Source organism: Arachis stenosperma, chromosome 1 (genome assembly GCF_014773155.1).
Source record: "Arachis stenosperma cultivar V10309 chromosome 1, arast.V10309.gnm1.PFL2, whole genome shotgun sequence".
NCBI lineage: Eukaryota > Viridiplantae > Streptophyta > Magnoliopsida > Fabales > Fabaceae > Arachis > Arachis stenosperma.
The window spans coordinates 131,839,370-131,846,110 of record NC_080377.1 but is presented as its reverse complement, the minus strand read 5'-3'; the positions used below and the strand labels follow the sequence as shown (position 1 = coordinate 131,846,110).

At 37.7% G+C, this 6,741-nt stretch overlaps 1 non-coding gene across 1 annotated transcript; it reads left to right on the top strand.

Annotated features, from left to right (window-relative positions):
• The first annotated feature begins 287 nt into the window (after positions 1-287).
• LOC130952510 (small nucleolar RNA R71) lies at positions 288-395 on the top strand. Its single transcript, XR_009074694.1, has one exon. It is a non-coding gene; the product is annotated as a small nucleolar RNA R71 (small nucleolar RNA).
• The last annotated feature ends 6,346 nt before the right edge of the window (positions 396-6,741 follow it).

Genomic DNA, 6,741 nt, shown 5'->3' with positions numbered 1-6,741 from the left:
AGACTTTGAGAAATCAAATTGACTTGTTGAGTCAATATCTTGTTCTGAGCCAATATGGCATTCAGAGTGTCAATCTCAAGAACTCCTTTCTTCTGACTAGTCCCATTGTTCACAGGATTTCTTTCAGAAGTATACATGAATTGGTTATTTGCAACCATTTCAATCAATTCTTGAGCTTCTGCAGGCGTCTTCTTCAGATGAAGAGATCCTCCAGCAGAGCTATCCAGAGACATCTTGGATAGTTCAGAGAGACCATCATAGAAAATACCTATGATGCTCCATTCAGAAAGCATGTCTGAGGGACATCTTCTGATTAATTGTTTGTATCTTTCCCAAGCTTCATAGAGGGATTCTCCATCCTTCTGTCTGAAGGTTTGGACTTCCACTCTAAGCTTACTCCATCTTTGTGGTGGGAAGAATTTTGCCAAGAAGGCATTGACTAGCTTTTCCCAAGAGTCCAGGCTTTCCTTAGGTTGAGAATCCAACCATATTCTAGCTCTGTCTCTTACAGCAAAAGGGAATAGCATCAGTCTATAGACCTCAGGGTTAACCCCATTAGTCTTGACTGTGTCACAGATTTGCAAGAATTCAGCTAAAAACTGATGAGGATCTTCCATTGGAAGTCCATGGAACTTGCAATTCTGTTGCATTAGAGAAACTAATTGAGGCTTAAGCTCAAAGTTGTTTGCTCCAATGGCAGGGATAGAGATGCTTCTCCCATAGAAATCAGGAGTAGGTGCAGTGAAGTCACCCAGCACCTTCCTTGCATTGTTGGCATTGTTGTTGTTTTCGGCTGCCATGGGTTCTTCTTTCTTGAAGAATTCGGTCAGGTCCTCTAAAGAGAGTTGTGCTTTGGCTTCTCTTAGCTTTCTCTTCAGGGTCCTCTCAGGTTCAGGATCAGCTTCAACAAGAATGCCTTTGTCTCTGCTCCTGCTCATATGAAAGAGAAGAGAAAAAGAAAATGTGGAATCCTCTATGTCACAGTATAGAGATTCCTTGAGGTGTCAGAGGAAGAAAAATGGAAGACAGAGGTAGAAAATTCGAACTTATCAAAGAAGATGGAGTTCGAATTTTGCATTAAGGGATAGTGTTAGTCCAAAAATAGAAGGATGTGAGAAGAAGGGAAGAGAATTTTCGAAAATTCAATTAAAAGAATTTGAAAACATTTTGAAAATTTGATTGATAATTTTCGAAAATTCAAAGTGAAAAGAAATCAATTGATTTTTGAAAAAGATTTTGAAATTAGAAATCAAAAAGATTTGATTGAAAACTATTTTGAAAAAGGTGAGGTTAAAAAGATTTGATTGAAAAGTTATGGTTTTAAAAAGATGTGATTGAGAAGATATGATTTGAAAACAATTTTAGAAGATATGATTTGAAAACAATTTGAAAAGATATGATTTTGAAAATTAATGACTTGCCTAACAAGAAAAGATATGATTCAAACATAAAACCTTTCTTAATAGAAAAGGCAAAAAATGTTCAATCAAATCATTAATTGTTAGTAAGTATCTTTTAAAAAGGAAAGAAATTGATTTTGAAAACATTTGATTGAAAAGATATGATTTGAAAAAGATTTGGTTTTGAAAAACTTTGAAAACTTGAAAAAAAAATTGATTTGAAAACAAAATCTTCCCCCTAGCACCATCCTGGCGTTAAACGCCCAGAATGGTATCCATTCTGGCGTTTAACGCCCAAAATGCTACCTTTTTGGGCGTTAAACGCCCAACCAGGTACCCTGGCTGGCGTTTAAACGCCAGTCTGCCTTCTTCACTGGGCATTTTTGAATGCTCAGCTTTTTTGTATAATTCCTCTGCAGTATGTTTGAATCTTCAATTCTTTGTATCATTGACTTGAAAAGACACAAATTAAAAATATTTTTGGATTTTTAATAATCAAAATGCAACAAGAATCAAATAACAATGCATGCAAGACACCAAACTTAGCAGTTTGTGTACTACTGACACTATATGAGACACATGAACACTCAAGTCAATAGAATTTAAAGATCAAAACAAGAAATATATGCATGGATTCGAAAAATATAACAAAAACATGCATTTGACACCAAACTTAAGATGAGACTCTAGACTTAAGCAAGAAACAGCAAATATATTTTTTTGGTTTTTATGATTTTGTAATTTTTTTGTGTTTTTCGAAAATTAAGTGGGAAAAGGTATCAAAATTCTTAATGAGAATTCCAGGAATCAGTGCAATGCTAGTCTAAGACTCCGGTCCAGGAATTAGACATGGCTTCACAGCCAGCCAAGCTTTCAAAGAAAGCTTCGGTCCAAAACACTAGACATGACCAAAGGTCAGCCAAATCTTAGCAGATCACTGCTCCAAAAGCAAAATTGATGAAAATCAACAAGCTCTTGTGGTGATAAGTTGAAACCTCGGTCCAATCAGATTAGACATGGCTTCTCAGCCAGCCAGATTTCAACAAATCATCATGAAACTCTAGAATTCATTTTCAAGAATTTCGAAAAAAATAAATACCTAATCTAAGCAACAAGATGAACCGTCAGTTGTCCAAACTAGAACAATCCCAGGCATTGTTACCAAAAGCTTGCTCAAAACTTGAACAATCCCCGGCAACGGCGCCAAAAACTTGGTGCGCGAAATTGTGAACAATACTTTTCACAACTCTCATAATCCCTGGTCATGAACTCCAAAAACTTGGTGGTTCACTTCCATGGCATTACACAACTTCGCACAACTAACCAGCAAGTGCACTGGGTCGTCCAAGTAATACCTTACGTGAGTAAGGGTCGATCCCACGGAGATTGTTAGCATTGAAGCAAGCTATGGTCATCTTGTAAATCTTAGTCAGGCAAACTCAAATGTATATGATGATGAACGAAAATAATATAGAAGATAAAGATAGTGATACTTATGTATATCATTGGTGTAAGAGCTTCAGATAAGTGTATGAAGATGCCTTCCCTTCCGTCTCTCTGCTTTCCTACTGCCTTCATCCAATCCTTCTTACTCCTTTCCATGGCAAGCTTGTGTAGGGTTTCACTGTTGTCAGCAGCTACCTCCCATCCTCTCAGTGAAAGCGATTGCATATGTCCTGTCACGGCATAGCGGAATTCAGCTGTCGGTTCTCGGTCAGGCCGGAATAATATCCATTGATACTTTTGCGTCTGTCACTAACGCCCTAGCCTGCTAGGAGTTTGAAGCACGTCACAGTCATTCAGTCATTGAATCCTACTCAGAATACCACAGACAAGGTTAGACCTTCCGGATTCTCTTGAATGCCGCCATCAGTTCTTGCCTATACCACGAAGACTCTGATCTCACGGAATGGTTGGCTCGTTTGTCAGGCGAGCACTCGGTTGTCAGGCGATCAACCATGCATCGTGCAATCAGGAATCCAAGAGATATTCACTAAGCCTCAGATGCTTGTAGAACAAGGATGGTTGTCAGTCACCTTGTTCATGGGTGAGAATGGTGATGGGCGTCAATCATCACCTTCATCATGTTGAAGAACAAGTGATATCTTGGTAAAAGAACAAGCGGAATTGAATGGAAGAACAATAGTAATTGCATTAATACTCGAGGTACAGCAGAGCTCCACACCTTAATCTATGGTGTGTAGAAACTCCACCGTTGAAAATACATAAGAACAAGGTCTAGGCATGGCCGGATGGCCAGCCTCCCAAAGAGGGTTCAATCATCAAAACATGATCAAAAGCTCTCCCTCTCTGTTTCTATACAATAGTAAAAGGTCCTACTTATAGAAAACTAGTACATAGATGAGTAAATGACATAAAAATCCACTTCCGGGCCCACTTGGTGTGTGCTTGGGCTGAGCAATGAAGAAATTTCGTGTAGAGACTCTCCTTGGAGTTAAACGCCAGCTTTAGTGCCAGTTTGGGCGTTTAACTCCCAATTAGGTGCCAGTTCCGGCGTTTAACGCTGGAATTTCTTGAGGTGACTTTGAACGCCGGTTTGGGCCATCAAATCTTGGGCAAAGTATGGACTATTATATATTGCTGGAAAGCCCAGGATGTCTACTTTCCAACGCCGTTGAGAGCGCGCCAATTGGGCTTCTGTAGCTCCAGAAAATCCACTTCGAGTGCAGGGAGGTCAGAATCCAACAGCATCTGCAGTCCTTTTCAGTCTCTGGATCAGATTTTTGCTCAGGTCCCTCAATTTCAGCCAGAAAATACCTGAAATCACAGAAAAACATACAAACTCATAGTAAAGTCCAGAAAAGTGAATTTTAATTAAAAACTAATAAAAATATAATAAAAACTAACTAAATCATAACAAAAACATACTAAAAACAATGCCAAAAAGTATACAAATTATCCGCTCATCAGCTTGCTTCAATGCTAACAATCTCCGTGGGATCGACCCTTACTCACGTAAGGTATTACTTGGACGACCCAGTGCACTTGCTGGTTAGTTGTGCGAAGTTGTGTAATGCCATGGAAGTGAACCACCAAGTTTTTGGAGTTCATGACCAGGGATTATGAGAGTTGTGAAAAGTATTGTTCACAATTTCGCGCACCAAGTTTTTGGCGCCGTTGCGGGGGATTGTTCAAGTTTTGAGCAAGCTTTTGGTAACAATGCCTGGGATTGTTCTAGTTTGGACAACTGACGGTTCATCTTGTTGCTTAGATTAGGTATTTATTTTTTTCGAAATTCTTGAAAATGAATTCTAGAGTTTCATGATGATTTGTTGAAATCTGGCTGGCTGAGAAGCCATGTCTAATCTGATTGGACCGAGGTTTCAACTTATCACCACAAGAGCTTGTTGATTTTCATCAATTTTGCTTTTGGAGCAGTGATCTGCTAAGATTTGGCTGACCTTTGGTCATGTCTAGTGTTTTGGACCGAAGCTTTCTTTGAAAGCTTGGCTGGCTGTGAAGCCATGTCTAATTCCTGGACCGGAGTCTTAGACTAGCATTGCACTGATTCCTGGAATTCTCATTAAGAATTTTGATACCTTTTCCCACTTAATTTTCGAAAAACACAAAAAAATTACAAAATCATAAAAACCAAAAAAATATATTTGCTGTTTCTTGCTTAAGTCTAGAGTCTCATCTTAAGTTTGGTGTCAAATGCATGTTTTTGTTATATTTTTCGAATCCATGCATATATTTCTTGTTTTGATCTTTAAATTCTATTGACTTGAGTGTTCATGTGTCTCATATAGTGTCAGTAGTACACAAACTGCTAAGTTTGGTGTCTTGCATGCATTGTTATTTGATTCTTGTTGCATTTTGATTATTAAAAATCCAAAAATATTTTCAATTTGTGTCTTTTCAAGTCAATGATACAAAGAATTGAAGATTCAGAACATACTGCAGAGGAATTATACAGAAAAAGCTGAGCATTCAAAAATGCCCAGTGAAGAAGGCAGACTGGCGTTTAAACGCCAGCCAGGGTACCTGGTTGGGCGTTTAACGCCCAAAAAGGTAGCATTTTGGGCGTTAAACGCCAGAATGGATACCATTCTGGGCGTTTAACGCCAGGATGGTGCTAGGGGGAAGATTTTGTTTTCAAATCAATTTTTTTTCAAGTTTTCAAAGTTTTTCAAAACCAAATCTTTTTCAAATCATATCTTTTCAATCAAATGTTTTCAAAATCAATTTCTTTCCTTTTTAAAAGATACTTACTAACAATTAATGATTTGATTGAACATTTTTTGCCTTTTCTATTAAGAAAGGTTTTATGTTTGAATCATATCTTTTCTTGTTAGGCAAGTCATTAATTTTCAAAATCATATCTTTTCAAATTGTTTTCAAATCATATCTTCTAAAATTGTTTTCAAATCATATCTTCTCAATCACATCTTTTTAAAACCATAACTTTTCAATCAAATCTTTTTAACCTCACCTTTTTCAAATAGTTTTCAATCAAATCTTTTTGATTTCTAATTTCAAAATCTTTTTCAAAAATCAATTGATTTCTTTTCACTTTGAATTTTCAAAAATTATCAATCAAATTTTCAAAATGTTTTCAAATTCTTTTAATTGAATTTTCGAAAATTCTCTTCCCTTCTTCTCACATCCTTCTATTTTTGGACTAACACTATCCCTTAATGCAAAATTCGAACTCCATCTTCTTTGATAAGTTCGAATTTTCTACCTCTGTCTTCCATTTTTCTTCCTCTGACACCTCAAGGAATCTCTATACTGTGACATAGAGGATTCCACATTTTCTTTTTCTCTTCTCTTTCATATGAGCAGGAGCAGAGACAAAGGCATTCTTGTTGAAGCTGACCCTGAACCTGAGAGGACCCTGAAGAGAAAGCTAAGAGAAGCCAAAGCACAACTCTCTTTAGAGGACCTGACCGAATTCTTCAAGAAAGAAGAACCCATGGCAGCCGAAAACAACAACAATGCCAACAATGCAAGGAAGGTGCTGGGTGACTTTACTGCACCTACTCCTGATTTCTATGGGAGAAGCATCTCTATCCCTGCCATTGGAGCAAACAACTTTGAGCTTAAGCCTCAATTAGTTTCTCTAATGCAACAGAATTGCAAGTTCCATGGACTTCCAATGGAAGATCCTCATCAGTTTTTAGCTGAATTCTTGCAAATCTGTGACACAGTCAAGACTAATGGGGTTAACCCTGAGGTCTATAGACTGATGCTATTCCCTTTTGCTGTAAGAGACAGAGCTAGAATATGGTTGGATTCTCAACCTAAGGAAAGCCTGGACTCTTGAGAAAAGCTAGTCAATGCCTTCTTGGCAAAGTTCTTCCCACCACAAAGATGGAGT